The sequence below is a fragment of the Tympanuchus pallidicinctus genome, unplaced genomic scaffold, assembly GCF_026119805.1.
Source record: "Tympanuchus pallidicinctus isolate F22 unplaced genomic scaffold, pur_lepc_1.0 scaffold15, whole genome shotgun sequence".
Taxonomy (NCBI): Eukaryota; Metazoa; Chordata; class Aves; order Galliformes; family Phasianidae; genus Tympanuchus; species Tympanuchus pallidicinctus.
Window position 1 is genome coordinate 9,698,967 of NW_026294669.1, and position 23,806 is coordinate 9,722,772.

The 23,806-nt window shown below is 41.1% G+C and overlaps 2 long non-coding RNA genes across 2 annotated transcripts; one reads left to right on the top strand and one right to left on the bottom strand.

Moving 5' to 3' along the window:
• Nucleotides 1-15,160: 15,160 nt before the first annotated feature.
• On the bottom strand, nucleotides 15,161-18,347 carry LOC128077030 (uncharacterized). Its single transcript, XR_008204805.1, has 2 exons — nucleotides 18,284-18,347; nucleotides 15,161-15,531 (listed from the first exon to the last, which is right to left on the bottom strand). It is a non-coding gene; the product is annotated as an uncharacterized LOC128077030 (long non-coding RNA).
• Nucleotides 18,348-20,379: 2,032 nt separating this feature from the next.
• On the top strand, nucleotides 20,380-23,291 carry LOC128076976 (uncharacterized). Its single transcript, XR_008204752.1, has 2 exons — nucleotides 20,380-20,557; nucleotides 22,016-23,291. It is a non-coding gene; the product is annotated as an uncharacterized LOC128076976 (long non-coding RNA).
• The last annotated feature ends 515 nt before the right edge of the window (nucleotides 23,292-23,806 follow it).

Sequence of the window (23,806 nt, forward strand, 5' to 3'; positions counted from 1 at the left end):
TATTAGAGTTGAAATTACTATGCTCCTAAATTGGGCTGAATCTGGGGTTGGGAGGGGGAGTTCCCATTCATATTCTAGCCTACCAGGAATGTTGCGAGGGAAAACTCACAAGCACCCAGAAGCACAGTATGCAGAGAAGCCTGTAGGGCAGCATTGAGGATCAGGAGGCATGCTTCATATTGTTAGACTCAAGCACCCATGTATATGCCAAAGATTATTTCCGTGCAAACCAGGGTTGGCTTCGCAGCACCCACAGACACATTTACACCTGACAGTTAGCTTGACCCTTTGCTCTGATGTGGAACAGCTGTATGAGCAACAATAGAGCAAGCTCTAATCCCACACCAAAGTGCTTGTTCCAGCATCATCCCTGCTACTGTTATCCTCCAGAACAGAAGTGGGAACATCTATGGAGTTGCCACCTAATCTCCCACTTCCAGACACCACCAGTTTCCCTGAGCTTGCGCAGAAAGCAGAACATTAATCACTCCTCTCCAGAAACACCACCCCATCTAGAACAGTGATGGCAATTAGTAAGACAATTTTAGAACTAAATAATAGCTTTAGCACTGTGGCAGCGCAAAGGTTTGCCGGTATTAGCAGACAAACAAATATGCTTCTTCCATAAAGCACAAAAGTGCTTTTGCCTCGCTGGCCATAAAAGCTTAAGCTGAATGCGGAGCAACAGAACAACTGATGTGTCTGAGAAGTGTGCAGGTCTTTCTCTGAGTTTCCAGATAGGAATCTGGAAAGAGTTGGCAGCGACTGAAAAGCCTTTCTTCCCCAATAGCTGTTTTGTTACAGTTGGTAAATGAATTGCTTGTTTTTATTAACTACTGCAAAAAAAAACCCATCTAATTACAAAGGTGGTACTCTTCAACCATTTGCTACAGAAGGACAAGAGAAGCTTGCATTGACCAGGTCTATGCTCTGTTTTTATGTACACAAAGAACTTCAGTCTTCAGCACTATTAAGCTGGTACATTTTGTTCTAACTAAATTTCCTGCAAACTTTTAATCTCAACTTTGCAGTTTGGTCAGATTCTTAATGATACCGATAAGTACTGATTTACCAGGAGCTTCTAAACTCCTTGCAACCTCCTAGGCAAGCTCTGCCCATTGCAGAAAGAGTTACAGAGCTAGACCAGAAAAAGGAAGTATTAAATATTGCAGTGTTTTAGGGAGAATTTTAAATGCACATAGCAGCTATTCAGAAAACCAATTTTAAGGTGAAGCATGCATTAAAATTAAACAGTGACTACTTCTTTATTACCACAAGCATTCATTTCAGAGCATTTGTAGGATACTAATTTCACACATGGCTGGACATAAATACTAACCTGCTTTCCATTTCACCAGTACAAATTAGTGTGAGAAAGAAAAGTTTCTCCCTGTTGTTGTGCATGCAAAAACTTAAACAATGTGAGCTCAGTTTAGTTTCTATTAAAAGTTAAAATATAAATGATTGAATCTGAGACTGGATCTATAATTTTGTTATGGTATTTAAGGTTTAGATTCTCATAAGGAGCTCTAATAAACCTACACTTCATCGGCTAAAACACTAAAAGTATCCTTACAACATCAAGTGCATACCTTTCCATTGAATCCGGTGGTGTCATCACTGACATCCCACCAAAATCCCGTGGCCTAGCTTACTACAAACTGCTCTATCAAGCCCTCATACATCTTGCCAGCAATCCATACAGACCCTCCATCAGGAGGCAGCATCCTGCTCAGCACCACACAGTGTCTGTAGCACTGAACAATTAGTTGGTGACATTCCCAACACCAGGCTGCACCCTGAAGTGCACAAATAAGTAAGGCTACTAAAAATGAGAGCTTGTTTTGTGTCATTTTTTAAAGATGAACATCACAGTATCGTTTTATGTTCTATATTTAGATAAGTCTTATCTACAGAAGGCCGTGTGAGTAACCGTCACAAGATATCCCTCAGTTGTAACTTTTTTTTTTTTAAAACAATGTTACTGAAAGCTGCAATTAGTAAACTACTGAGGCCCACTGATGCACTGCACTTATTCCACTTTTTACACCCACTACTCCAAGCGCCTGCTTGTTTGGTTGTTTTTTTTTTTCATTGAATCTCATGGGCAGTAATAACACTTCCTGACACCAGGAGCCGGGGTCAGTTGCTCAGTGTCTCCCTGGTTTCTAATAACTACTTTTTGGCTGAGAGCCCTAAGAGTCTTGCTAAGCAGAACTCTTATTCTGCCACTTTCCCAAATCTCTTTGCAGCGTGGCTTAAAGCTATGACTGGAGAATTTCCAGGTGTTTTCCTTCATTAGCTGTCCTTTTGGCTTTTGCTTTTTTTTTGCCTATTAGCAGGTCTCCTTTCCCTGCTGCCTATAAACAGAAGGTCACAAGGATGTGGAGCAGCTCCAGCTTCCTCTGGTACTGCTTGCTACCAGGCAAGTGCAAAGGAGGGAAGGTGTGTGGATATTGGGAGCACAAAAGAAGTGCATGCAACGGCAACCAAAGACTAATTAGCAAGTGAAATGGAAGATTTATCCAATCAGACACATCCTCATGCTTCCCAGCCTCCCACCCCATTCAAACAATCACATGTCCTACACTTCACTGCTCCTCACACAGCTCAGAGCCTGGCTTAGCTCTGGAACCCAAACATAGGTCTCTGCTGCCACCACATCTTGTCTGGGATACCCTGCACTCACCGTACATTAAAAGTCAAGGATGGATTTTCATGATTCACAGAGAGGCCTCAGCAGACAGACAGAAATGATGAATGCTTATGCTATACTGGCAATTCCAGATGAGCTTTGTTCCAGTTCCGCCAACTGCAGATATGAGTGTTTTTCGCCTTAGAAAAGTGCTTCATTGTCAAAAGATCCAAGGAGGGCCCGCATTACTATAAAGAGGCCCCAAATCCTTTGTATAACTTGGAGTTTCCATCTAAATTGCCACTTTGTATTTTCAGTTCCAGTATCAATGGGACTAAGAGTCAGACAGAAGTACAGGTCTGGAGTTTTTAGATTTAAAAGGATAAAACAAGGATCCTCATAGGAAGTCCCAGATGATACTACTTCAAAGAATGTGCAAGGCAGTATCTGAAGTTATTATTTTCAAAACAGCGCTGTTCCTAACCACGGTGGGACTTCCTCCAAGAGGGAGCTCAGTTACATGACAAAAGATGCTGCTTTCTGCAGCAGAAGAGTTCTCCTCAGAGTAGGTATTTCTGCAGCCCAGCCTGTCAGACCGATAGAAGCTGGTATCAAAATTACCTCCAGAAAAGCTGAGCTATAAATTCTTAAGGACCACACAAGATTCTGAGCATCTTTGAAAACATAATGCCTCGCAGCTGCTGGAGCTGGAGTACTCCATTCCTTCAAAGGGTAAACCTACAGTGGTCATCTGGATCTGTTTAGAAGCACTGATATGTGCTAAGAAGGAAGCTCACTATGGCTGATACCACGAATCTAGCAGCTTCAACCACTGTACAAAAGTACCAACCATTTTCCTCTATTTAGCTATGTAATATCAGCTCTTCCTTGTGCTCTGGTGAACATCTGGAAAAGACCAAATCTGCACTAGACTATTTTAACAAACTTTATTTCAGACATTTCTAGACAGCTCATGATCAAGAGTTGCAAAGAGCCCAAGCCAGAGGCCATGGGCCACCTGGATACCGAGATCCAGCATCTTTGGCCCAGTTCTCATTTGGAACATCCTGGAAGAACATGTTTTTAACTTGCCAAAAGACAAGTTAATACTGGTTTAGTACTCGTGGTGGCAATGGTGCTGAGGAGACGGTTGGACTGGATGATCTTATAGGTCGTTTCCAACCTTGTGATTCTATGATTCTATGATTCTAAGACCAGCAGATCTACTGTATAACACATACAGACATTTACAAAGGCCTTCATATGCATTATTCTCTCAGTGATTAGACAAGACATAACTCATTTCACTGGGACTTCGTTGCTTGAGTAGACTATGTGGGCAGTAGTAGGGAGCTCAGGATTCCAAATGAATAACCAGAAAGAGAAAGCTGGGGAACCTCTGTTGTTTCAGTGCAAGGTAAAATTGGGCTAATATCAGTTTTTAACATCTAATAAATTTGCTGTAACACACAGTTTTGGCAAGAGTGACTGAAGCACTTCTGCCAAAATTAGGGAGAAAGAATTCAGAATGTGCTACTTTCAAAACGTGACATTTAGACCCTCTATCTGAAAATGTTTTTTGCTTTTAAGAGAAGTGTTTTTTGTTGTTCTGTTTTGTTTTCTTTTTTAAACAAATAGATGGCTGTTAAAGACAAGCCAAGCATCCTGAAAGTGAAACAAATACAGAGTGCCTGTCCAGTTGTTGCTACTGGAAATACTCTTAAGCCTGTGTCCATGCAGCATGCGCCCAGCAATATTCACTCTTGTACTCCAAAGAAAAAACACTCCAGTGCCAAAAGCAGAACAACGAATACATACTAACGTAGAAACAAATACTGGGAGTAAGGAAACTTAGTTTCATTTCCAAGGTTTCTTTGTGCAATGAAATATGACCTTTCAGATAACAATTACGCCACTAAATAATAATTAACCTATCTGCAACAGGGCAGTGGTATATTCTTACCTACAGGGAAAGCCTAAATTCATTATGGTTCTGTGATATATTTTTAGTTCTTCAGCTTAATGACACACTGCTTCAGGGTGAATTTTGCTCCTGTGAGGAGTCTTGGCTACTCCTTTGCACAGAGGTGAATTCCACATTCATATTTATGAAGAGTCAAAGTTCTAGTGAAGTATTTTGGTGCTCAAGAGGCACACGCTCCCCCCTTCCAGCTCCTGGTTACTGCTCCCAGCCAGCACTGCAGGTACTGCCTCTGGGACACAGCCACACTTGTCCCCATTTGATCACAGGAGCAACACCCAAAAAAGCAGCCAAACCTGCTCCAAGTCTAATGTTCTGCAAGTACTAAATATCTGATGGTGAGCCTCTGCAGGGCAAAGCTTTCATCTCAAAGATAAATATCATCAACTGTTATAAAATGGAATGGCATAACATCGTAAATGAATTTAAGATTCAAATGTTGATACTGTAAACATGCACGGTTTTCCAAGGCAACAGAGGTAAACACTGCAGTTGTTATTATCATTCATGCATTTGAAACCCATGAATTCATATTTATTTCCATACAATGGCATTTTAATCCTTTCATTTTAATCTCTTACCAAGGCCAGCCTCCTGCTCTCTTTACATACACGTATATAAACAGAAACTTTGGTGTTGATTATTCTCCACTCAAAGCAAAGGATGGTTTCACACTTTTTTCCTAATGCAAAAGAACCAAATTATAACTGATTTTGGCAATGAAGACAAAATCTCTACAATTTTCCTAGTGGCTATTCTTTTCTCTAAGTTACTAAAGAGGTTTTCTACTGTGACCAGCACAACTCATTACCCATTTAGATTGTGAAACTGGTACTAATCATAGTAAGTTCAGTCAGGAGCAGTTTCTCTTATATAAATTAAATGCAACAGTTGTTGCATTTTAGTAGTTTCGGGAAGATGCACTGTACAGAAATTCAGTCCTCTAGCCATTATTCATGTGCTCCAGGTTCTCACTGCTTTCTTCTGCATCATATATTAGACCTTGCACTACTCATGATAACAGCAAGTCTTTTCATTTGAGAAGTTGCAGCTAATTCAGAATTCATCATTGCACATGAGCAAGAAATTTTTTCCCCAATACATTTTCATGATTTTGACGTGTTTATCATCCAGCTTTATTAAATCCTTCCAGATATTTTCCCAGTCTTCTACGGCTTCTTGCTTAGTTTCACCACCTCATTGTTCAATTCATCTTCTAGGTCATTGTGATGTGTATTGAAAGGTATATGCACTACAAAGTGCTTATTCTTACTGTTGAATTGGCTTTTGCTGTGATGCATTTAATGGTGCAAGAAACAAAACTCCAAAAGTATTAGAAAAAAGGAGTATACTCCAACATAGCTCCCTGAAGGAAAGGAAAGCTAGCTGGCTTTTCAACCTTGCCAGGGGCACAAAGCTTTTTTTTTTTTCCCCCCCCTCAGGCTCATAACACTTTCTGTGGTTTATGGTATGCTAACAAAACAGCACACACTTAAAATAGAGCTTGATGCTTCCAAACCTTCCGGTGCGTGGGAGCTGAATTCCCCACTGCATCAGCACTGCCTGTGCTTCAGTCCCCATTGGACCGGGGAAGAGAAGCATGAGGCTGACACTGTGTGCTCACAGCTCATCCTCCCTGCTGGGAGCTCCTGCCATCTCCTGTCAGGCTGGGTGGGGAAACAAGTGAGAAGGAAGAGAGGAGGGAAGGGAGCCATCACTATGCTGGAACTATGCCAAAAGCCCAGTGAAATTAGGCATTCCAGTGCCATTACAATTTTGTAGAAGTGCCAAAGCCCCTGAAAACCACTTTTAAGAATTCCCTAATGAAATGATTGTATCTGCTGCACCTTGTCAAGGCCTGGAGTTGCCTACTTGCTATGCTGCAACTCTGTCTGTAGCAGTGTGGGTGGACATTTTTAGACACTAACATCAGGCAGAAGAGCTACTGACTCAGATCTGCTGTGAGCTTTCAACTAACAGAACTCCATAGTCTCCCTCCCAGGGGGGAAGGGTTGTCTGCAGCCTCCAAGGAATTTATGGACAAAATCATTTCAGAAACCTCCAGCTGAGGCTGCTCAACATAGCCCTCTGGCCACCATCCCAACACACACAAGCACATGCCTTCAGAGCACCACTAGAAGTTGCATAGAAATTAATAGAAAGACAGATGAAGCTCCAGTACAGTCGATTCTTCACTCATTTTGGAAGTACCCTCAGCTACAACAAAATTGCCCTTTACTTTCTTCCAGATTTCAGGCAGAGAAGAACAGGATTTGACTCATTAGCAGATTCTGATTCTTTAGAGCAAAACCTTCTGTTTCCCTATGATTGGCAGTTTTCTACCTATGTTTTAGAAGTCCCACTTTCCCACCATCTTCTTTACTATCTTAAGAAAGAATATCTAAACTAAAAGAGCAGTTGGGGTTTGACCAAACAACCCTGTGCCACAGCTGTCAGCAGTCATGACAGGTCCGATGATCCTGAAAGTCTCTTCCAGTCCTGTGCTCCTCTGTGCCTTCCAGATACACTGACTGCAGGGTAGCACTGGTTAGGGTCAGTGTACTGAGAATGAACACAAAAAGTTGGAGCTTCTTGCCCTAAAGATATTCTGCCATTTGTATGATTTCAAATACTACCTTTTCTTCACATTTAAACCCTTTGGATGATTTTGATATACAAGAGTGACTGCATGTATTCATGAACACAAGTTCTTACATATACACTGCAGTCTCTGGTTCTTGTAACAACTCTGCTCTGGATTTGTAAAATGACCGCAGGCTATTCACAGATTTGTGTCTCTCTTTTGTACTTCTGTAAAATGGTTATAGGGATACTTCTCTGCCTCAAAGGAACAGCAAAGATCCCTCATTCCAGTTTATAAAGATGCTCATAGATTGGTACGGAGAAGAGGAGAATTAACTGGTTCATAGATTGCAAACTTTCTAGTCACCTTCTGGGTTAAAAATAGCTTCAGTTTTCAATTCATTTTGAGTTTACACAGAAACAGACAATTGCTTATGGCAAGGTAGGAACTGGGTTGAAATTAGCTGAAATTACTAATTAGCATGTAAGCATTTATTAGAAACTACCACTCTTCAGAGATATACAAACAAACTTCAGTACAATCTCATCAAATGCTACAGTATGGACTACATGCATCTATCATGTCTTCTTTCGGTGTATTACTGTAACACTAATTACTTCAAGACTTTATGATGTAATTATAACAATGTTATGGAGACAAAACAATGTTTCCATGGTTGTACCACCAGGATGTTGTAATAGCAGAATGAGACAAGTTAGGGCTCAGGTATGGGGGTAATGCTGGATTGTCAAAGTGAACTGAGGGGACACTGCTGTGAATTGCTGATGAGCAACCCTTACCAAGAAAATCGAAGTGACACCAGTATGATGGCATGATTGCCAAGTTAAATCAAACAAAATCAATGATATTCTATTTAAATAACACCAGGAATGGGAGCCATTTACACAGGTCTGATTTGGCTTTTAAAATGAGTCAGGTACAATACATGACAATGTGTTGACAGTTCTATCATTCACTGAGCTGTGTGAGCCTGTTTTGTTTCCTCTAATCATCTTCCAAAGAAATTATGAGCTGAATTTCTTGTAAGGAGAGTGATTTCATAAAGGCAGCACTCTGGAGATCAAAATTTCTTCATTGTCAGTGACCACCAGAGAAAAGGTCTATTCCTACATTTGTCTAAAATGCCTCTTGTTTACAGTGCTAGAGCCTGCAATAGGATCAGAACCTTACCCTGCCATGTACCTTCTAGACCACACCTGCACACAAAGCCTGGTTTGAAAGAGTTTGCAGCTCCAACAGCAGAACTCACTGGGAAGTTTCAATCTCAGTATTACATTTTCAGGAATAAACCACTCATCCAAAATTCAAAGGCTCCCCATAAGAAAACTACAAGTTTGCCTATTTATTTTTCTTTTCAATTTTATGGTGGAGGAATTCAAATTAATTCCTTTGTAATTCTCAGGCCATTTTCTAACCATTCCCCTGCCATTTAAGGTCTAGTCTCTCAGCCTCCCAGGATGTCACATCTCTACCCTACATAAGCCACCACAGTGTGTTGCAGGACCCATGGTCTATTTAGAAATCCCAGCCCACTGAGAAATACCCTTCCTGTAATTCCCTGAAGTAAAAATGGTGAAGAAATTGTAACTCGGACCAGCATTTAGACAGACTTCTGGAGAACAGAAGCATTTCAACTGATCACCCAAAGAATTGATGAAAACAGTCGCCCAATATTTTTTTGACCTGCAGTTAAATCCACTCAAGGAAAGCTGATATGCATCACTGTATGGCACAGCATACTGAGCAGAAATCTTCAGATACTTCCTGAATTAAGATGCCATCTCCCAAACCATTTCCTACTTGTTCTGCCTCCTGCTTAAGGCTCACGTGGCTGAACAAAGGGATGCTGAGCTGCTGTCACCTCTCAGTCCCATTTGTGTGCAGAGGATTCAGCGCTTGCACACTGCAACTCCACAATTTCCATAGCAACACTAGGAGGGTTTGTTAGCCACAGGTAGCACACACAAAGGGTTCTAACCCCTCCAAGCTTTTAAAAGAAAGCACCAAATAGGCTAATTATATTGCAAAGTTCTTAATAACAGCATAATACTTAAGGTATCACTTGAAAGATGAAATCTCTTTCGGGTGTAAACTGTATTACTGCTCAGCTTGTCCAGCTGTATTTTAAGACAGATCCCTAAGCAAAACTTACTGCTTCTTACAAAAGTATTATTTTAATAATTGACATGCATCACTAGGAAAACTACAACAGAAGAGATCACATTATTCCATGCAGACAATTGCTTTTCTATATATCTGCAACATAAAGCTGAAACACCACTGAGAGAAACAGAGCAGACATGGTGCTATTGCTCCCTCTACTGAAATGTTCATTATTTCTTATTGCAAATGATGCACTCCAAGTCATTACAAATAATTCAACTAATAAAAAAAAAAGTCATTTTTTCAGAATGATGTAACCAAATGACAGTGTTCCCTAGCAAGGAAGTAGAAAAGAGGTCCAATTAAATAAGATGCTTTTTCTCTTTTAAATCAAGTTTTTTTTAAGTGTTAATTCTAGCTGTACTCAGAGATGAGCATTAGATGGAGAGCTGCATCCATCTGAAAAAAAAAACAACACATGAGCAAAACTTTCTGCTGCTGATCACTTTTTCTGGTGGCATAGGGTATGAAAGAAGTAGAAAATAAGAGAAGGAATGGGTATTCAGTGAGAGGCATTCTGCATTCTGAACAGCCTCCCACTGCAAACATGAGCACCAAGGAACCCAGAGAATTAATCAGGGAGAGTAGAAAGCAAACAAGAAGGTGATTCATGAGGGGATTCACAGAGCTGAACTCTATGTGCATGGGAAAGCAGCTTGCTGAATAACACATAGCCCCCTGTACCAGAACACCTTATTTCTCAGCCCAGGTGCAAACAAATGCTCCTTGCTGCTGTGCTTACACATAGTCTTCAAAAAACTCTGATCCTCTGGAAAAGACAGAGGCTGAGCATAATTTTATCCAAACCGCCTAAAAATAGATTGCTCTTGAGCAGCAGATGAGAGAGGAGTTGCTTCAGCACCAAATTGCCAAAGCACTCTCCTCAGAGGCTTTGTTCCTCTGCAAGTAGAGATTTGTAATTTAAAGAAAAAAAGTCTCTTCTCCACCTTTTCTGCAGTGTTACAGTGATGGAGAAGGAGAATGCAGCTGCTCAGCTTTTACTGCAAAGTTCCTGCTGGGAAGCAATTTGAAGCTGACTTCCTCTTTTTTGGTCCCTCATGAGCCTCACAGACTCAGCAGCACCTGGTGGGCAGCAGCTCACATAGGAGCACAGAGTGCAGGATGCTCCCACGTCTCCATATTTCCTGTTTTTTGTTTTTTTAGTGCATAACTTGAGAGTTAATTGCCCTTTTATCCTTTCTCCAAAATATTTCTTTACAGGAAGGAATGAGATAACTTTCATTTTCTGCTAATTTTAATTACACAGGATCAAGTTCTGTGCCTGATTTGTTTTAACATGCTCTTCACTCTTCGTTTTGCGTAAGGCTCTACTTCTTGTTTTAACATCAAGAGAAAAATCCTCACCAGTTTCAGTGAGCTAAGGATTAGATAGCTGTGCTCTGCAGCCTTTAAGGACCTGAAATTGTGACAGATTTTAACACACAGATCTTTTCTCTTTTGTGCAAGAAAGCACACATCAGGCACTTTGGCAAGTGTGTTTCAATCGTCTTATTCACGCCATGCTCTGCTGCTCAAGCAAGCATATGGCTCATTGTGTTTGAAGTCCCATAAATCTGCATTAGTTTAAAATATATGAATGTGAATCATTAGCCTAAGACTTCAGAGCTACTAAAAGAGCACACAAGTTAAATATCCCTTCCAAGCTTTTCAGAACACGATATGAAACACCACTGCTGCATATTTAAAGTACACCACTGACTGCTCTCCAAGCAACTTTTTGCAGGGATAAAGACTTATTTTGAAGTTGCATTTTTTATTTTTATTTTTTAAAAACAAACCATCCCAGATAAATAGCCTGTGAAGATTAGATCCACTAAACAACAGCATCATCACTTGAATCTAATTTAAACCATTTGTCAGAAACATATTTTAAAATTCAATGAGACCTGTGCAGCCAGCCTGGAGTTCAAGCTATAATTATGCTGCCCTGGGTACAATTAGAATCAGGGGATTAATGAGCATAGACAATTATATTTTTCCCTCTACATGGGTTTTTCATTTCAGATGGAGTTACGTCATTGAAGAAGGTAAAAAGCAAAATAAAGAGAGTTGTGTTTCAGACCACACTGAAGTGAAAAGCATCCACAGACAATAAGTTGGGGTTTTTTGTGCATGAAGGACTTGGCAAAGTTCGGAAATACTTCAAAAACTGTTACTTCTGAACTATCAGAGATAGTTAGGACTCAGGTGCACTTTTTTTTTTTTTAGCAAGGATTATTGTGTTAAATTAGCCATGAAATTTCAGATGTTTAACCACCAACTGAATTAACAACAGCCATTTAATTCAAGTAAAAGGAAAACATTAAAACATAAGAAGGAAAGAAAAAATCCTTCTTTTCATGCATCTTCTTTCAGTTTCAGTTATCCTGTATTTAAACGAAGGGGAAAAAAAATGAAAGGTAATGCTGAAGTGCTTTTCCATTACCTTAATGCTCCTCGTGCCTCAGACCTTTAGGAAAACCTTGCAGTTGTTCCAGCCCTTGCTCTACATTTGGTCACGGGGAACAGAGCAGATAGAGAAAATTGAACTCTTACTAAAGCCACTCTCTCAGTGTATTTTTCCAACCCACTGGACATTTCACCAACAGCAGGTTGAAGGTGAACTAGCAACAGGCTGTAACACAAAGATAATGAGCAGAACCAAATAGGATAAAAGGCAAAGATCCTACAACTTGACTCACACTCCTATCACAAAACAAGCTAACAAAAAAGCCACACCAACAACCCCACCACCACCAAACATCACATGGAAGATCTGTAAAGACAAAGAGTATCCATCTTCTACTAGTTCAGCAGGTGTAATTGGGGAAAAAACACAGACGTGGCTTCAAGCGCATAAATCTCCATACCTTCAGGCCCTTGCAGTTTACCTCCAGGCCAGTATCTCCCCGTTTTCTATGAAGTCCCATTCTCCAAAGCCTGAGCAGCTACTGAACAACATTCCTTGAGGGCAAATGTAGAACTCCTCAAATCATTGTCCAACGTAGATGAGATTTAAGCAAACTTTATAATTAACAGAAGGGTAAATATTAACACCTTGCAAACAGAACAACTGCAGAACATTTCCTTGAGAACATCTTTCCTTCTCCCGCAGGGTAGAGCAAGAAAGTCCTGCCTTAGCTGCAGAACTCCCACGTGGAAAATGGGCAAGAAAGAACTGTACTGAGCAAAATGTGGGGAACTAGGGAAACCTAAACTTCAGAAGGACAATGGAAGAAACCCGACATGCCTGCTTACATGGTTCTCAGCTCCAGATTGCTGGCTGAAGAGGTAAAAAGAAGGGCATAACTACAAAGATTGTTGTATTCTAAAGCAGGGAGCTGACAACACATCCTATATACTAGCTGTCACATAAAGTATGCAGAGCCAGTGAATACAGTTGCAGACTTAAGCCCTGATCACAAGGTGACAGCACCAAAGGGATGAGCATAGACTTGCCTGTAAGCAAGGGACCTATAGAGCACTTTCACGCGTCTGCCAGAAGAGCCAGATGATTTGATTGTAAGTGAAGAAACACTGAGTGCCAAGGTGGAGTTAACCAGCACTCTCTGAAACCTCTACGCTCACTACACAAGGAACTCACTACATAAAGTAACTTCTACCAACCCCCTCCTGAAATCTTCCAGGGAAACCCTCACTAACACTCTCCAGCTAGGGCAGAAGGCAGCCAGGAGCCTTGGCTCTCTGTGCTCAGCTGGCACATGCACATCTCTGCATTTTAGAAGAGCTTCCTACAGCACACAATAACCCACCATAACACATGACAAACTTCCACATCCTTTTTTCCTAATGCTGTTTATTTCAAAGATCTTGTACATGCATGCATCCATACAGTAGACACATTTGAGTCAAACAAATGGTTAGCAGAGCTGAGCATGTAAAGGGGTCAAAAGGAGAAAATAACTTCACAAGGCAAAGTTCTCTGCTGAAATGCTCACTGATTAAAAATTACTAGAGTAATCTCTGGTGGGATATATCACTACCTGCACATAGAAGTCCTCCTGCTTTACTGCCCATGCTTACCATTGGAATAGCATGAGGATTTTTAACAGTAAAAGCAGTAAGGCTATCATTTCCATCTCCCCTGCAAGATGCACGATTCTCCACCAGCATTCTCCAACTAAATCAGTTCCCTTTAAGGTATCTCTAGGTTTCCCCTGAAGCACATACTGCTGACATTCCATTGCACAGGGCTACGTTCAAAATTGAGTCACACCATTAGAAGAAAGTGGAAATGCTGAAGGACACCCTTTGAAAATTTAACATTAACACTGACTTTTTTTCATGCTACCTCTGAGGCCTTCCTGCAGACTGCATGCCAGATAGTTTATTCCATCCAACTTTTAAGTATCTGGGGACTGAGGCTGATTTCAGTAACTCTCCACTAATACATCATGCCTTACCTATTTCCCCCATTAGTAGACAAAACACTGGGTGGGAGGAAGAGGGGTTAACTGGAGGTCTGCTGCCATTCGCATTAATGGCACTAAAACTGCAATTATTAATGCTGTTGTTCAGCTCATTGAAAGCATGCTGGTTCTCAACAGTAATTTTGGTTTGGTGAACAGATTATTTTTTAAAAAATTATCTTGGTACTCTCTCATCTGCAGTGAAACCATTGTGTCTATGCATCTTTTTTTGGGTTTCCTCTTTTCATTGCAGAAATTAGGGGGAGAAGCACAGTTTGTTGTGTCATGTTCTTGGCTTGGACCAAACATACAACAGTTAATAGAAACCTTGACATTTGTTGAGACGAAACAGGAGAAAAAAATCACAGATAAATGTCACACAGTAAAGAATGCAGAAATACCTGCAGAAGTTATTATTAAAGTAGATAAAAATAGCATAAGAAAGCTTTCATGGAAAGCAATTTTGCTTATCACATTCAGCATAAACGTCCAAGAAAAATCAGGAAATTACACACTCCACTGTAGGATCCCATGTGAAGAGCCCAAATTCCAATACTAACTACAGAGTAAGACTGCAACAAAAATTAGCATAATAAAAAACTGGTAAAAAAAAAATAATCACTGATTCTCTCTAATTTCTGCCCGATCACCTTGAGATCATGAGCTGCTCTCTGCTACCAAGCTGAGTCCTTTAAAAACAGGATCACTTTTACCAGGAGTCGCTCATATTTTTTTTATTTGTGACTAAATGCTCTGAAAGAAACATGCCCAAGTATTGCAGTTTAGACAAGAGGTCCACCAGAGCAGCAAAGAGCCTTAAACCAAACAGCTGTGCTAATTGTTTCACCAGCTTTCTGAAGAGCCTCAGTTGAGCACAATATTGAAAAGCATATTCTCCTTGCACCACTGTGAAAGGACTCCCAGCACCTCTCTCAGAACAGCTGAAGCCAAAGCTGTTACTGTTTTCATGCTTTCACTGTCACCACCTTAATACAAATGACAGCACGATCCTCCATTTAGCAACCACTTTTCTTTGCTCTTCTCTGCCGTTTCCTCCACAAGTTCTGATTTACTCTCATTTTTTGATTTAGTTCCTTTTAGTTTCCAACTGTGCACCATTAAAACTCCTCCATTCTAGCATTCTCCTAGATGCTGAAAATTATATTCTTTCTTCTAGTACTTGGCTTCCTACCCTTCTGATCCCTTTTTTGTCTTCCTAGTAAGCCATCTGACCTCTCATACTTTCCCCACCTTTTTCCTTCATTCACCTCCTACTTTCTCAGCTGCTTTCATCTTCATGCTCTGGGTTCCAAGTTTCTCTTCACAAGAGAAATGTACATCTTCTCCTAGAGCCTGATAATGCCTACAAGTCAAACACATCTGTAACCTTACTTTCTGATTTTAGGTATGGATTTTATTTAAATTAGAATTTCCACTTCACAGTATACTGACACAGCAATATCAGAGCTTGAATTACATGGCAAAGGATTGAAGGAATTAAAAGAAATTAAAAGCCACGGCAAAATACTTAAGATGCTTTGCAGTGTGATTAGCTAAAACCATGTAAAGACACAGATGCAGATAGAGATATAGATGTGTATGTAGTCATAGATAGGTATTTAGATGGATATAAACAATCACACAGCATCACCACTTTCCATTACATCCTGCTCTCTGTAACTGTATGGCCTCTTTCCATTAGCAATACCAAACAAATCTGAAAACAGACCAAAGCAGAAGGTTATCCAGCTGGCAGTTTTCAGTTGGTAGGCTGGGGACTGATAAAGCTGCACAACAGGAGGAGACTTAAGGAATCCAATGCTTGCCAATAGCCTTTGTTACACAGCCCATGCATGGGAGAGATGTGCCCAGCTCACAGGTTTAGCAGTGCAGGCTGCCCAAACCTTTTGGTCCAGTCCCACAGAGGAGCCAAAGGGCAGAAGAGAAATTTAGCTTGCTCACATTTATTTTCAAATTTCTGAGTGGGATAGAAAGAAAGCAGCTGGAAACCTTTCCTACAGCAGACTAGATTCTCAAAGCTTGTGCTCCCCTCAATCTACTGGGAACGAAAGACTTACAAAACTCTCCTGTTGTGCTTAAAGATTCCTCCAGCCACTAAAATTCCAGTTTTCTCAGTTGAAACACAAGAAATCACAATAAAAACCAGCAAATTGACTTTACCCAAACCACAGCAAGCAGAGGAGAAAATCTCTAATGATTCCAGTGAAGAAAATATAGCTGTGTTCCCATCTTCCTTGCATCCATCTTACCCCTGTTTAACCTCCTCTCTGGAACTCCATGAAGACAGCTGCCTGTGCGAGATCACTGGCTTAGCATGTGTACTTTGCAGATGGTCTCAAGATGCTCAGTGCAGCAAGGTTTCCACACAAGGCAGCACACAAACCCTTCCTCGGGGCACTGATTGCACTCTTGGACAGCACAAAGCTTACACAAAGGCTTAGACATACATGGGAAGTGCTTTTGCTATCAGCAACAAGCCCCTTTAAGGTAACAGCAGCAGCACATCTAACCTGCTGAAGCCCTGGGGAGGTACCCCCGAAAATCCCAGTTGCTGGGCTGTGTCACAGCACAGCCTCAGTTAGTTTGCATGCTCCACATCCCTCACTGTCTCAGCCATGCTCTGAGCTCTGCTTTCATGTACCTTCTCACTCACACTAAATGTCTGAAGTCAAGACACTGGTCTCAGGAAGATTATTTGCTCATTTGCTCAACATTTAAAACAGCCTATTTTCTGCTGGAGTGGAAGTTCTGTTGGCTATTTTTTGTTATTAAATTACTAGTCATAGATTACTAGTCATTCATACATTACTACTACATTCATTACTAGTCATGAATCTGATTGGTATAAAAGCCAGTATCAACAGCAGCTTGGATGTACAGCACAATCACCTTTAAGATACATAATTGAATTGCCACACCAAAGAAATTCTTCATGTTTGGTCTTAATATGGAGAAATTATGGGAGAAACCCTGTGAGGGAGAAATACAGACAGGAGCAAGCTCCACCAAGAGCAGTAGATGGGAGAAACTGAAAGGCAGCAAAAAGCTGTGGGTGCAAGGTGGGTGAACAAAACTGGCATGAAGCAGCATATTGTCATTCTATCCACAGCTCATCCACTAAACATCTATCAGCTCCTGACAACCTTCATGACATTGACTCCCACTTGCAGAGCCAGGTTCAGGAAGGAGACATGTTTGCACACTAGCATGGTACAGGTATTGTTGTGCCTTTACCCTGCTGTTGCTTTGTAGTCTCGTGGTGTAAAGGTGACATAAGAAAAAACTATATTTGATGATACATCAGACAACTGGGAAATAAAACAGTTGAGGCCTGACAGAGACAACAATGAATTTTTCTGCATTTGCAGTGTCAGAATAGATAGCAAAAATCAAGATCAAGCAAGAAATTTACACTAAATAATTAATTTAGACCTCTCAGGCTTGTTGAAAGATATATCCTTGGGATAAAGTTAGTAACATCTGAGTTTTAAATGTATTCAGCATTCAAATCTTCCACCTATATACACATTTCGCCCTGCTAAGGTCTGAGAGCAGATAATTTATGCAAGGATACATATACAACGCTACTGTTTCCCTTAATTATGGCTACAAATGGAGAAATAATAAACATTCACATCCTCTCCTCTCTACTTATGGGAGATGGTGGCCTAAAAACAGCAAGCTCCTCTTTGTTGCCTTCTGTAAATTATATCTCTTGTAAATTATTTGCTCTTTCTTAGAGATAAGACAAGATGCAAAACCAGCATGCCTGTACTGCCCAGGTGCTGTGTTTTATTTTATTTCTGTCAAACATTTCCAGAGCTCTGTGACAGCAATCAGCTCACCTTACCAGCACATGGATTAAAGATGGGAAGACAGGTAGGAGCAGACTAGAGGAGAAAGGAACACTAAGGAGTCTTCCTAACACCAGCAGCGTGCTTTCATGTCCACAGCAACTTGCTGTCTGCTTACTCCCATTTGCAGTGGCTACGATGCAGCAGCACGCTCTCTAAGAGACAATTCCTTTGCACACTCACTGCTGTTAAGCTTTTGTTCATGTCAACACTACTGTGCTATGTTAAATCAAGATCCCACATTTCTATATAGGTTAATTTAATTCATTCTTATTAAATAAGGTTCACAAGCTCCTCTACATAACAATAAACTCTCATAATGAATAAAATAGAAAGATTAATAATAAAATCACATTATTTGATCAACCCCCAGTAAAACTTTTTAATTGAATATTCTCAAGGAATATGCATCCATTTGCACTTTCTCAGATTAATTAATTCTCCATAAGCAGCTGAGCTTTGTTTCTGCTCTTAGTAACCCACAGAAAAGAAACAAAACTACTCATTGAATTGCCCATATTCAATTGCACTTGCATCCTCTCAGCATTGGAATAAATGCTATTAAGCGCCCATGATAGTTTGTCCAATACTCACAGATTGCTGTCTTCTTTTTTCTCTTTCACCCAGGTGTAATACTGTATCACAAAATGCCTTAAAAGAAAAACAGAATGAGAAGTGATGTTTTTGCCATCATATTCCACCTTATTACAGCACATTTAAAATTTAAAGTTACCTGCCTGTTAAGATCAGCTTAGACAACAGTAAGCTGAAAAATAATTATATGCATATAGATATAAATGAATCCGTATATGCAGCCAAGGAGAGTGTTTTCAGAAGACACTTAAACAGTTTCTGAAAATCCTAAAGGAATGTGTGGAAGCCCAGCAATAGCTGCTCGTTTTCTAGGTATCATATGGAGCCAACAAAGACAAATCTAATCTTCTGGCTTTAACTGATACTCAGGTCCTGTATCATCACCAATAACATGTAATTGAAGCAATGCCATCACCAAGTTGAGAATAAAGCCCCCCTGCCCATGGTTTACAAGTGTTGGACCCTGCTGGCATAACATCCCTCCCTTCCAATAGAGAGCTCTAAGGAACCTCTGACAGGAACAACTCAGCAGAATTTAACTTTTTTTTGTTCCTCCAAGGCAGCATAATCCAGCCTTTAGCAATTAAGATGCCTCCTCTCTTCCCAGCACATTCAAGTACAAAACCCTGCTCTGATATCAATAGGAAAATACTACGATTAGCACTGATTGGTTAGTAACAAATCTCTGTGGAATATAAGAAGCCTAATCACAGCTTGAAACAGTGAGATACACAAACATTCATCTGAACATGAGAACTCAGCAAACCTGCAACCAGCTCTGCACAGACTTCAGCTAACTAAGCTCATGCAATCTAATGGAAAGCACAACAATAACAGCAGAGTAGCAAGCTACAGCAAGCAAAGACTTGCTTAAACACAACAGCGATAAGCACAGGAGGAGGAGAGAGAAGGAGAGGAAGAAAAAAAAAAAAAAGCTGCCTACCTTCAGAAGACCTTACAGACAAAGAGACAACCAGCAAGACACCTTTGCCTCCACTGCCAACCCTTAAATGAGGTCTGGGAAGGGGTGGATCCTGGATCCTGGCACCCCTTCTGGTCAATCAGTGCCTTGCTTGCACCTGAGATCCTCTGGGTTGGCCCTGCCTTCCTACCAGGTGCTCAATCACTGCTTCTAGCTGTGACTTAGCGTTTCCACTGCAGGTCATATAACCAGGATAGTTTGGTGTATGGCTAATTAGCAATGTTATTTAACTTCTGACATCTGTGAGGATAAAGAACTTCTTGTATATTTACGTTGTTTGATAAAGCATTGTGATAATTTCTGAAGCCAATCCACTGCAGCAACAACTCTAAATTGGAATAGCCAAGCAGTATACCATATGCAGTACACTTCATGTTTCTTACAAAGTCTTCTGACAAAACTTAGCCATGGTAATAAGTGCTAACTCTGACTCAAAATGAAAACTGAAATGTTTGTGTTATTACTCTGCTGATGCATTGAAGAAAGGGAAAGTACTTGTATGACAACTGTTGAGTCACAGCCTGAACCACTGATTGAACACCTGGGGAAAGGACCTGGTCAGCCCTGGGAGCACAGGTGAAGGCAATTGATGTGTGAGGCTGGAAGGGGTGGAGCCTGGCTGCACCTCTCTTAGACCTCATTTAAGGGCTGACTGCCACTCTGTTGCTTCCCTTGTGGAGTCTTTTCTGCAAGCCTAGCTCTTTAGAGGTAGGTGAGCACCTACACTTTTCTTTTGAAATAGCTTCTTATCTGTGCTGGTCTCTTTGTTGTTATGCTCCTGTATTACCCTTCCACTTTGTTAATCTTTCTGATTGTAATATGCTTCACATGAGAAGTGGGTAGAATCAGCTATATGTAGGCAGATCAAAGTGTATATATAGGTGAAAACTAGATTAAGGACTCTCTTAATGTATTTTAATGTATTTGGCTAATCTTGTGGAGAAATGACCCCAATTCAAATAGGGAGAGTTAAAGTTTTTATGGTGAGTCAGGAATCAACAACAATTTATACAACTGAAGGAATAACTGAATAGCTCATTATGTTGCAGGAAAAGTTTTGAGAACTACAGTGAAACACAAATTCAACAACAGTTAAAAATATTGTGCTGGGAAGTACAAGCAGGGGTATCATTTATAGTTAACTGGTATAATCCCTCTGCTGTTTCCAAGATTGGTGAGGTCTTTGTGTTTTGTCCAGTTTTGGGCATCATACTTCAGGGAAGATCAACTTGAAGACTTTAGATGGGAATTACTGAAATGCTGTGAAATGCAACACACCAGGAAGGTCCAAGGTAAAGCCAAGAATTCAATCAGCAGACGGGTGAAGAGAGGCAATAGTCAAGTAAGGCAAGGTTTGGGTGGAGCAGGAGATCAACATCCCATTGCTGGGAAGGGGCTCCAGGTTAAGCTAAGAAAGGTGGTCTTGGCCTCTGGGAAGGTCAGGGTGGTTCAGGCCACCAGGCTGTGGCAGGTAGAATGTCCTATGGAAATGATGGACTTCTTCAAATGAAGGTTATTCTAACTTCTACTAGGAAAGGCAAAGGCACCACAGATCCAGCCTCAGAATGAAAGGAGAGGCCTCAGCTTGCCTTCTTTATTTTGACTTCTTAAGATTGATTCCATAGGTCTTAATTATTTTACATCTCTTGTGGCCTATGGTGATTCCTCCAGTAAACCAGACACCAAGAAGAGGTGCTTTGGCCAGAATGGAAAATATCACACCACAGATCATAAAGGTCCAGCATCAAAGAGCAGGAAATATGTTCCCAACTTCTGGGTCATATATATGAGGGATTATCAATTTACATCCATAGGCTTTCAATTATATTTATTATTCCATCATTATTTTTCCAATAACTACTTTTTCAGTTTAGATAATCTTCCTTCACCTTTATGTCTATGCTCTATGCAGTTAATATAAATATAGTGAGTATATGAATACTATTGGATTACCTGTTTCTATATAGTTGAAAGTAGATTATTTCTTCAGCTGTGCTTCCTTTGGGCCTGAAGAATGACAGTTTTCATACTCTGATTGCTCACCAAAGCCAGACCACTGTAGCCAAAGAAATATTATGCATAAATGTCTAACGGGTTTAAAATTATACTTAGGTCACACACCTATGAAATTAACATCCTTCCAGATGTTCAGAAGGCATCATTTCCTGCAGGCACACCATTAATTTTACCTATGATTTTTATAACTTTTATCATCACTATTTGCTTCCATCTTTCTACATTTTCCTCACGAAACATTTTTGCTATAGTCTTTCTTAACTGTACTCACCTGTATGCTTCAGGAATCCAGTTAACCTAATATCACCAATGCTTCCTATACATCCAGCTCCTTATCAGCACAGTGCACTTGAAAACAAAACAATGCCAAAGTGAAGTCCAGCTCAAATGTATTTGGGCCTAATTTGGGATTACATAAAATGTTTATTTCCCAGAAGACTTATTTGCAAGTATAATTAATACTGGACATTTTTTAATGGATGAATGAATTGGCTCGAGTTTTTAGCTCTGGTGTGTATTCAAATCGGAGTGGTGAACTTGTTTATACTTTTACATTGACTTGGATGAAGATGCTGAGTTGTGATTTTTGAACTAATGTTAGTATTGAAATAGGATACATAGTAATCAGGACTTTTGATAGTATCATTGACTAACCCAGCCATTGTTTCTTGTCAGAATGACCAAAGGAGCCGCCAATCTATGTGTAGCAGGCTACTTATCTTTTTCATCTCCAGACAGGTCACAACAGATTAAACACTGGGAAAAGCAGGTGGAGAATCACTGACAGAAGTTGTAGCTTCACCTAATGACTTGCTAAAGAAGTTTCTGCAGTGCTCTGCCTTTGCTATGAGGAGAAACCTAGAAGAGTTCCTTTGCTTCCAGCATCACTCAGCACATGATGAGAAATATCCTGGCTCTGTCTTACTAGCTTTATTCACGCTGATTTTGTATAGTTAATTAAAGGACTACAGCAAACTTGTGTCATGGGAAACAGGTTGGTGCCTTTTCACCACTGCCTCATATTCAGACAATCAAAGAAAACCAAGAACAAGAGAAATATAGTACCATATGTTTTCTGTTCATGTTTTCCTGACTAAGGAAACCAAATGGCAGGTAGTGGTTTTGGACATAATGGCCACTGATAGTCTGTATGGGAAGAAGATGGCAGACTTCACTCAGCTATGTCAAAGTAGTGTGTAAGTAATGTGACAGTATTTGCTGCACTAGTAACATTTCACTATGGGATCAGGAAGGGACCTGGATATTCCTCCCAGCATTAAATGCTTTGCTACCTGGATTCTCTTAGCCACACCACAGAGAAAAGAAAGCGGGTTTGTGATTTTTCTATTAATGATGGGAGAGAACTGAGTTGCTGTGATTATTTAGGTGTACACTGTGGTTAATTCACATCTCAGGAATGTCCTCTGATTACTATTTTCATGCACATTCTTTCACTAATAAAACATTCGAGTATGCCTGTACATCCACGTTTCGAGGGGGAGTCCGTGAAATGCCGCCATTCCCTGCTCTGGTGGCGCCACCTGGCGGCCGGCACGAGCCATGCAACCGAGCTCGTGCCCGGCGCGACACGCGCTGTGCCTGGGCTGCTGCTCGTTCCCAAGGTATCGCAACAACCGAAACGAGACAAGCGCTTCTGAGGAATGCACAGCCTACGGCTCTTTCGTATAACGGCTTTCAAGCAGTACGATGAAATGAAAACGTACCCGATTAGCACTGATGGAAGACCCACTTGGCTGGTTGTTCTAAAACCTGCTTTGAAATCGTACAATTGCAGTCTCAATAACATCCTGCTTGAACTTCTCATCGCTTTTATGTCAAACTAGACAATTCCCTACTAGGCTCCTGCTTTCTCTCACAGCGCTTTTATTGTGATCGAGGCCCTTCTTGCAACGCTGAGCAACGAAATGCTCAGTTCCAGCAGCGTGCTCTCAGCAACGCATTCGCTGCCGTTGTTCCCCTGCGGTTGTTTGTAGCGCCCTTCATTGTTCGCGTTCAGTGAGAAACCACCCCAAGAAAAAAACACCAACGTTTCTTGCTAAGTGTCTTTTGGAGCCCTTCTAATCTTTCCTCAGATTTCTAAGGAGGCTCTGCACCAGCTAAAAGCACAGGACGGGTGTTTCTGGCCCGCAGGCGGTTCCTTTGGCTTGCTACCAGCCCGCTTACCTCGGTGCCCCGAAGTCTCGCAGGACGCGGATTGCGGGCAGATTTATGACCCGCGCCTTACAAAGCTGTTCCCTCGGGGCGAGCTACACACCCGCAAGCCCCTTTCTCGGCGTTTTCGGGGGCTCGGTGTTTTGTGGGTGCAGAGCCTCCGTAGCCCCGAGCTCCTTAGAGGAGCAGACATCGCGCTACGACCGGACCGGGCGCGAGCCCAGACACGCGCCGCACCACGCGGCCCCAGAGCAGGGCGGAACCCCCGAGTCCTGATCTCTCCTGCGATTGGCTCCCATCCTCCACCAATCCCCTCCTTCCCGCGCGGCGAAAAGCGCCGGGAGGGGCGGGGT